The sequence below is a fragment of the Monodelphis domestica genome, chromosome 5, assembly GCF_027887165.1.
Source record: "Monodelphis domestica isolate mMonDom1 chromosome 5, mMonDom1.pri, whole genome shotgun sequence".
NCBI classification, from domain to species: Eukaryota; Metazoa; Chordata; class Mammalia; order Didelphimorphia; family Didelphidae; genus Monodelphis; species Monodelphis domestica.
Genome location: NC_077231.1, coordinates 261,851,108 through 261,859,689, shown reverse-complemented (window position 1 = coordinate 261,859,689; position 8,582 = coordinate 261,851,108). Strand labels below are relative to the sequence as shown.

General features: G+C 43.7%; 1 protein-coding gene across 1 annotated transcript in view; it reads left to right on the top strand.

Moving 5' to 3' along the window:
• The first annotated feature begins 880 nt into the window (after positions 1-880).
• The window catches only part of KIAA1217 (KIAA1217 ortholog), a 1,016,332-nt gene continuing 1,008,630 nt past the window's right edge, over positions 881-8,582 (top strand). The window contains exon 1 of the mRNA XM_056800101.1: positions 881-1,363. The gene's annotated coding sequence lies outside the window, so the exon portion shown is untranslated. The remainder of the gene's footprint in view (positions 1,364-8,582) is intronic.

The window sequence follows — 8,582 nt, the reverse complement described above, 5'->3', positions numbered from 1 at the left end:
CACACTTGAAGTGTCTCTCCTCGGTAGCTTTTGATGACCCCTAACGTATTACTCTGGAGAGGGGTGGGGCGAGTAGGTTGGAAACCTGGGAGGATCCTGGGGCAAGGGTCACGTTCATTTCTGTACTACAACTAGCCTGGAGTTGAACTAACTGCCAGGCTCCAAGGGTTTTAGGGGTGCCCTTTGCGCATATAAGCTTGCATCCTCTAGGGGACATTGTGGGGCAAAGGGAAGAGGCTGAGAGAGCCTGGTGATGCTCTGCACTAGCAATGGCTGTCCACCCCTTCGGTCTGTCTCATCACTTTTTATTTAGCCTGCAACCTTCAGCCCCCTCCCACCCGCAACTGGACATCTGCTAACCAACCCATCTCCCACCCTTCCTTCGTTCCCCTATGCTAGTAAACGAAGCTAAGCAAAGCACGGCGTAGTTCCATCCGCTAACTTTGTGATGAAGTGCGTCGCCAACTCCGGCTGCTCCTCCACCCCAGCTTGCTTCTTCCACCTCCTCCCTCCCGTCCCGACTCTCTAGTGTCCCCTACACCCGCACCCCAAATCCGAAGTCGCCGCCCCACGACTGTTAGGGTAGCTCTCCCTCTTTAGATCTAGTGGCTCTTTTCCAGCTCCAGCTGCTGTTTCGAACTCCTTTCTTCCCCCTCCCCCACGCCCCCACCGCACAGACACACACGCAAACTCACATACATACGCACACACTCACACACACACTCCACCCCACCCGCCTCGTATCTCCTCCGCGGGGGGGCGGGGGGTGACGTCAGGACTGCAGTCCCGAGGAGAGCGGCTGGAGAAGGCTGCGCGCTCCTTGGAGAGGAAGCTGGAGGCGCAGTCACAGCTCCCGGCCGCCTCCCGCTCCTCCTCCCTCCCGCCCCACTGCACCCAGTGCCATGCCGCTAGCCGGTGAGCCCGGCTTTGCACTGCTCCAGCCAGAGGACCAGGTGAACTGAAAGTCGTTTCCGGAAGAGGTCGGAGCTAGTGCTGCAGTCCTGGCATGAACTGAAACTGCAACTCTACTAGAAAAAGGCAAGCCGCGGAGCAGGGCGCGCAGCGCCTTGCGCAATAACCCCGGGCTGCGCGGAAAGGTTCTGTCTTGCTACACCTGCTGGGGCTTTTGCTGACAGACTCCGTCTCGGTGAGGACCTAGAACCCAGAAGAGGCGGCGGCTGCGTCCGTGACAGCACAAGCCAGCCTTGTCACCTCCTTTCAAAGGGGGCACCCTGCACATTTCGCAGCCGCGCTGCTCTGGGTGATGCCTGCACGCTGGGTTCGTTTCTCCAAAGTGAAGTCACTCGAGAGCGAGGCGAGGCGCGGGGTGCCTAGGGGGCGGGAGCCCCGAGGAGAACCTTAGGTAAGTGGCACCAGAAGTTTGCCTTGATTTGCTAAACCCTTCCCCTGGAGTCAGTGGAAAGTAGGATGAAAGTCTCCTCCTCTCCTCTCGTCCCCCACATGGAACCGAAGGTGTGTGAAGAGAGAACTTCGGGGGAGTGAGGGGAAGGAGATGAAACATTGGGGGGATAATAAAGGAAGAGAAGTGGGAAGCAGGAGATTCCGAAGAGCGTGCGGGGGAGGGGGAGATGTGGTGAAAGGGGGCTGAGCTGGAAAAGGTGAGGTTGGGAGTTTAAGAGAATCACACTTCACCTGGTGACCTTGGAGTGCCCCCTCCCCCAGAGTGAAGAGCTGGCGGTCTTAGAGGTGGAAAGATGGAGGTAATAGGGTTTTGCGTTTTCCGTAGACACTGACATGCAAGAAAGCTCCTTCCCGCCTGTAAAGAAGCGAGAAGAGGACTTGGAAGGAGGCGGCTCCGCCCGAAAAGTCAAGAGGCTGAGGGGGTGGAAGGCAGGAGTTCGGCCCGGGGGTGGTGATGGGGCTTAAGTGGGCAACTTGAGGCGCTCCTGCAAAGGGCAGTTGGATTGGACGCTGGGGGGAGAAGGGTAGCTGCAGGCGCAATTGAGTGTACTTTGGGAGCTCTGCATCTATGGGGTTCAAAGAGATAAGCAGCTCTGCTAAGAGCTCCCGGAGGGATACAGCAGAACGTCCACAGGATCTTCCTCGCAAGTGTGCAGTTAGTGAGTGAGTGTATGTATGACTGTGTGGGCGCGCGCGCGCGCGCGCCCGTGTTGCGGGGGTTGAGAGTAAGTCAGCTTCCAGGCGATCTGCTGTGTGGTGACTATGCCTGCTCAAGCGAAACCCCCCTCTCTCTAGTGTTGCTTTGCTACATAGCGCAGATTTTCGTCTTTCTTTTGGCGCGCCCGTGCCTACTGGTAGGTTTGATTAACCATATTTCTGATGGGAAAAAGTTTATAGCGGCTTCACAGGTCAAGAGCTGCCCTCCCTCGGATGGCCTCCACCTTCTTGTCTTGCCGCTTCGTGCAGAGACCTGTGCGTGCTTCCGAGGACCCAGAGGCTTGTGGGCAGGAAAAGTTCATTCCTCTGGGAGAAATGCTACTGGGGTACCTTCTTTAGGAGAATCAAGTGATCTCTGCTACCAATCCCAGACCCTCATGGCAACTTCAGCCTTTGCCTCAAAATGTCAATTCCCACTTGAGTGGAGTTAATTTAAAGAGCAGTTCTCAACCTCAAAAAACGAGTTTCTTCTTGGTGAAGTCATATATTAACAAACTAGTGAAATCATACTCATCCTATAGTAAGGACAAATATTTTATAACTGAGCCTAAACAATTTCTAGTTCTACACTCCACACCTGGGTGTTGTTACCAAAGGCCTCAACTTGTCTAAATCTTTTAAGGAAAAATACTAGATTCTATCTTTGATCACACTGGGTCACTGTCAATCTAATCTGTAATAATTAAGGAAATACGTGACTATGAAACTGGGTACAAAGAGGAGGAAGAAAGAGAAGGAGGAGGAGGTGGAAAATATTGGATGGGATTAGGAATGTTCAGATTGTAGTATCTTAAAGGACAGGGCACATAGCTACTAGTTTGTTTCTTACCTTACACATCAGAAAGTTAAATATGATGTCCACCCTTTTCATACAGGATTATTTTTAAAATTTTAATTATTTTTGACAATGAATATAGTATTAACTAGGGGAAATTTATTACCTTGGTAGGGAATTGAGTGAGGGGATCTCTAAGATTTTCTTCCATTTTTCTGAGTCAATAATTCTGTGAACTATCTTCACTTAAAGAAACAGGATGATGAGAGAGAAATCCCAGGGTTAATGGTTACCAATTCAGCAAGAAACACTTTTAAAGTGCCTACTATGTGAAGGGCATTAGTCTACCTTCCAATATAGAGCATACACTGTTGCAGGGAGGGCATTAGGACATAATTCTTTGCATTGTAATACAAAATGGAATTCCTTCCAATTTTTAATCTTAATATTCTTGTTTTATATGTAATTTCCCCAAGCAAGTGGTACTTTTTCTTTAAACTCTTACCTTCTGTCTTAAAATCATATTGGTTCCCAGTCTGAAGAGCAATGAGAACGGGGAAATTACTCTTAAGTGACTTGCCAAGGGTCACACAGTCAGGAAGTATCTAGAGTCACATTTGAACTCAGAATCTCCTGTCTCCAGACCTAGCACTGGCTCTCTTGCTTTCTCACCCCCCCCCCCCCCCCACTGAGCCACCTAGCTGCTTTATAGTGGTACTTAAAAAAATGATTATCTTAAAATTGGTCAAAATGCTCTTGTGAATTTCTACCATAGGAACTAAATACCATATCAAAGTATAGTGGAAAGTGAACGGACTAAGCAGTCATAGTAAGTATGAGTTTGAATTCTATCTCTTTTCCTTAAAACTTTGATGAACTTGGGCAAGTTACTTAACTTCATTGGCCTCCAATTTCCATGTCTATAAAATGGGAGGGGGGGGTTATATTAAGTGAGTCCTAAGATTGCTTCTAATTCTAAATCTATGATTTTATAACTCCATAATTAACCTTTATGTCAATTATTGAGAGTGGTAAAAAATATTTCTAATTATTTTATTTTTACTTGGATCTCTTGTTACCATCAAAGACACTCTTCCTTTTTCCTCCTCCAACTTTTTTTTTTTGTATCATGGATTCTTTTAGCAGACAATGAAGCCTATGAAACTCTTCTCAAAATATTATTTTAAAATTTGAAAATCAAAAGATTACAAAGGAAGCCAGTTATACTGAAATTTATATATATATATATATATATATATATATATAGAGAGAGAGAGAGAGAGAGAGAGAGAGAGTTATCAGAAAAAATTAATTCACTGATACTGGGTGAAAACCCCAGCCTTAGTGACAAAAGTTGCTTGTCATTTGTTAATAACTTTTGATAATGGTTATTGATGGGTTACAAAAATAAAGTACTCTATCCAGGGGGTTGGACAAAGTAGTTTATAGGAGGAGTTATCTGGGTAGTGTTGCTGGTCTGATATGTGATTTGATTTGAGGATGTGCCATGATTTCTGTAAATTGTTTTAGTCTACATAATGAAGGTAATTTGAGTTTTTAATGTTATTTAAGCATTTAAAATGCTAACTCTGCTAATGCGAAGTAGCATTTTATCTTAGATATTACATCCTGCATAATACTTACAAATTATTGGTGTTTAATGAAGAAACAAAATCCCAGTCTGCAATACTAGCTATTTTCTAGAAGTTTATTGACCTTTAGAGCTCTACTCTGTTTACTGTGGAATGCATGGAAAGCAGAGTAGCACAGTGGAGAGAGTGCCAACCTCAGAGTCACAGAATCTGGGGTTCTAATACTGGCATGTGATAGTTGTCTAGCCATGAGGAAGTTGCCCGACCTGAGCTTCAGGCTCAGTTTCATCATTTGTACAAGGTTGCTGGAGGTTCAGATGTACGTAAAGTGCTTTGCAAAAAGTAAAGCATTATCTAAATGGCAATTATTTTCACAAATTCCTTATACTTTTAATAATTATGTTCATTAACTGGCATTAATAAAACATTATTAAAGCTAAACCAAATCTCAGGATTCTTGAACTAAACAATGAGGCTATGCCTTCCCCCCCCCCCCCACTTCCACTTCCGTTATTGCCCTGGAGGTGATATAATAAATAGCTAATTGAGCCTGGAGTCAGAATGTCCTGAATTTAAATTCTGCCTTATATACTAACTTTGCCACCTTGGGAAAGTCACTCAGCCTCCCTACCTTAGTTTCCTCCCCTGTAAAATGTGGATAATAATAGCACCTCTCTTGCTGGGTTGTTAAGAGTCTCAAATAAAATTTTTAAAAAGTGCTTAGCATAGTGCCTGGCACATAGTAGGCATCATATGAATGTTAGCTATTACTATTTTTAGAAACTAGGTGGTATATGGATAGAGTACTGGGAGCCTCAAATGAGATTATATTTATAAAAATGATTAGATCAGTGCCTAATATGTAGTAGGTGTTGAATACTTCCTTCCAAAAGTATTGTACATTTAGATGGGGTAACCCTTATAACAGGTGATAATTGTGCTTTCTAAAAAAGAATCAAAAGTTTGACACTCTAGATAAAAGTGTCAGGATGTTTATAGAGTGCTCCCCCCCCCTGCCCCATGATAGAAAAACATGGAATCATAGAGTTACCAAGTTTCTTTGAAATCAGCATCCCTTTCTGTGCCCATAACATTCAAGTCCCTTTTTTTAATAGATGAAGAAATTGAGATCCATATAGGTGAAATGAATTGTTTTATTGATTAAAAAGTATTAAGCAATTACTATGTACTAGACACTGTAGATATGTCTGTATTATCTTTGACTCTGCCTCTAACTCTCTATCTGTAACAATTAGTTTACATTTTATCTACAGAAAAGATAGACATATATGGAGGCAGCTGGTATCTCAGTGGATAGAGTGCTGAGCCCAGAGTGGGGAGAATCTGAGTTCAAATTTAGTTCCAGACACCAATTGTTAAATGACTGGTCCAAGGTCCCACCTCTGCTTGCTTTATTTTTCTCAGCTGTAAAATGGAGTTAAGAATGGCACCTGCCTCCTAGGTTGTTGTAAGAATCAAATAAAGCAATATTTGTAAATCCCTTGGCATGGTGCCTAGCACATATTAGGCACTATATAAATACTAGTTATTTTTATAATTTTTATTATTTCACAAAAGTGGCTTTTTATGGGAGAATGGCTTAGACCTTTGTCTTCAATGGTACAAAAAACTCCCCTTATGCAAGCAGAGTGATAGCTTTTCTTTAAGAGAGTTGCCTGGATGGGGGCAGCTGGGTGACTCAGTGGATCGAGAGCCAGATGCAGAGATGGAAGGTCATGGGTTCAAATTAGATCTTTCTAGCTGTGTGACTATGGCCAAGTCACTTACCCCTCATTGCCTAGCCTTTATCACTCCTCTGCCTTGGAACCAATACACAGAACTAATTCTAAAATGGGAGAGAGAGAGAGTGAGAGAGAGAGAGAGAGAGAGAGAGAGAGAGAGAGATGGGGAAAGGAAAATGGAGGGGATAGAAGAGAGATTCGTCAGTAGAACTAAACCCAACATTCAGATGAGTGATTTTAAACTTAAAGAGAAATGGAGGCTACTAATTCACACATAAGGATCCTTAAGGACTGCATATTGACTTAATTTTAAATAAAATATTACCTCTATTTTAATGTATTTTAATTTTTGTTAACTATTTCCCAATTACTGTGGTATCTGATGGTGATGGAATACATGACCTGGAGGATTTCTATATCCTGGAAAGACCTCCAAGAACTAATGCAGAGTGAAATGAGCAGAACCAAGGGAACATTGTACACAGAAAGTAACAGTGTGGAACAATCCACTGTAATGGACTTTACTACTAGTAGCAATATAGTAATCTGGGACAATCCCAGGGGATTTATTAGAAAGAACACTATCCACACTGAGAGAAAGAAGTGTGGGAGTAGAAATGCAAAAGAAAAACTTATGACTTATTACTTGTTTATATGGATATATGCTTTGGGGTTTCAGCTTTAAAAGATTGCTCTAAGGTAAAAGTGAAAAATGGAACCAATAAAAATAAAATAAAAATAAAAAAATAAAAATGGAAATAGGTATCAAATAACATTTGTACAACCCATTGGAATTGCTTGTTGGCTCTAGGAGGGAAGAGAAGAGGGAAAGAAAATGAATCATGTAAACATGGGAAAATATTTTAAAAAATAAAATAAAAAATTTAAATGAAAGAAATAAATATTTCCCAATTACATTTGCATCTTGTTGGGGCCGTACTAGGAAGGGGGTGTTACGTATGACACTTCTGATCTAGACTCACAGGCCAGTTTCTTCTTAGTTTCCACCAAATCATATCCCATTAAGTGCCAAGATCCCTTTAATTAAATATTCTAGGCACGAAAAAAAATATTCATTTGAGGTAGCTTAAGCCACAGGAGCAACAAATGGATTCGTCCTGCTTGTCCTCCTTTCCTAATATATTCCCATCTTACCTTACAGCTAAAGCCACCCTCTGTGAGATGAGAGTCAAAGTTGCTTCCTGCCAACACTCCCTTCCCTAGTCCACCTGCAGTGGTCAGCTTCCCCACTTCTGCTGCTCTCACTGCTCCCTGCAGTGGGAGCTGGCTAAAGTTGCTTAGTCAGCATTCTACTTATTTCCCAACCCTGCAAGCAGGGCTGGTCCTAGGCAAAATTGTGACACAAGGGAAGCTGGTCTTGGTGTTTCCCCCACCTTTGCAAGGAATCCTGCTAGTACCATTGTTTTCCCCTCTCCTCCACCTTCAGCCAGATCTTTGTCTCCTCAGCACCTTCCCTGTCCTCCTGGCTACCTTTGTGTGAGAATTGGGCGTGGGGGTAGAGAATGGTCATTCCTGGTCTGCTGTGCCCAGCTGGGATGGACCAGATCTCTCCTAATATTTTTTAAAGCAAATTTCCTGTGAAATAACCTTGGAGAATTCCCTTTGGTTGCCTAGTTTTTCAATCAGTAGAACAGGATGCCCACACTTCTGTTCCCAAAGAATAATAACTTGGGGAAAAGAGCAGCTGCTCACACAGAAACCAGCCTCCCCTCTTTCAGGGAGAGAACCTTCATTCAGATGGGAAGCTGCTGGGGGACGGCCAGGGCAAAGCGGGGGTTCACTGTCCTGTACTCTGCTAGATTAGGTTTCTGGGTTGTAGCCACATTTTGCTGACTGGCACAGACCTGCCAAATTTTAGAAATTGACTCATGGGGAATTATTTTTAATCCTGAAATATGCTTGATGTTCTGGCCCCACAAAGGATGGGACGAGGTGGGGGGGGGGGACCCGGTTAAAAATGTGGCACACAGTGATTGCTCTGGACACTGGCAGCTCATTGAGAAAGGAAGCCTTGGAATCGGGGCTCCCAAGTTTCTAGCTCTGTTCCTGGAATGTTGTGTGACCTCCAGTTTACCTCACTTTCAGGGTGACTTTTCTGTAGCCAAAAAAAGTTGCAACAGAAATAAAAACAGGGCCAACAACCTTGAAGTATGTCTCAGGGAAATTCATGGATTCCTGCATTAGTTAGGAGACATAGATGAAGTGCCTAGGATGGCCAAACTTTCAAGCTGCTTGTGTCTCCCTCCCTTAATTACCATATATTTACCTTGGAGATGTTTACATATATGTGCTTGTGTATATTTATAACATACA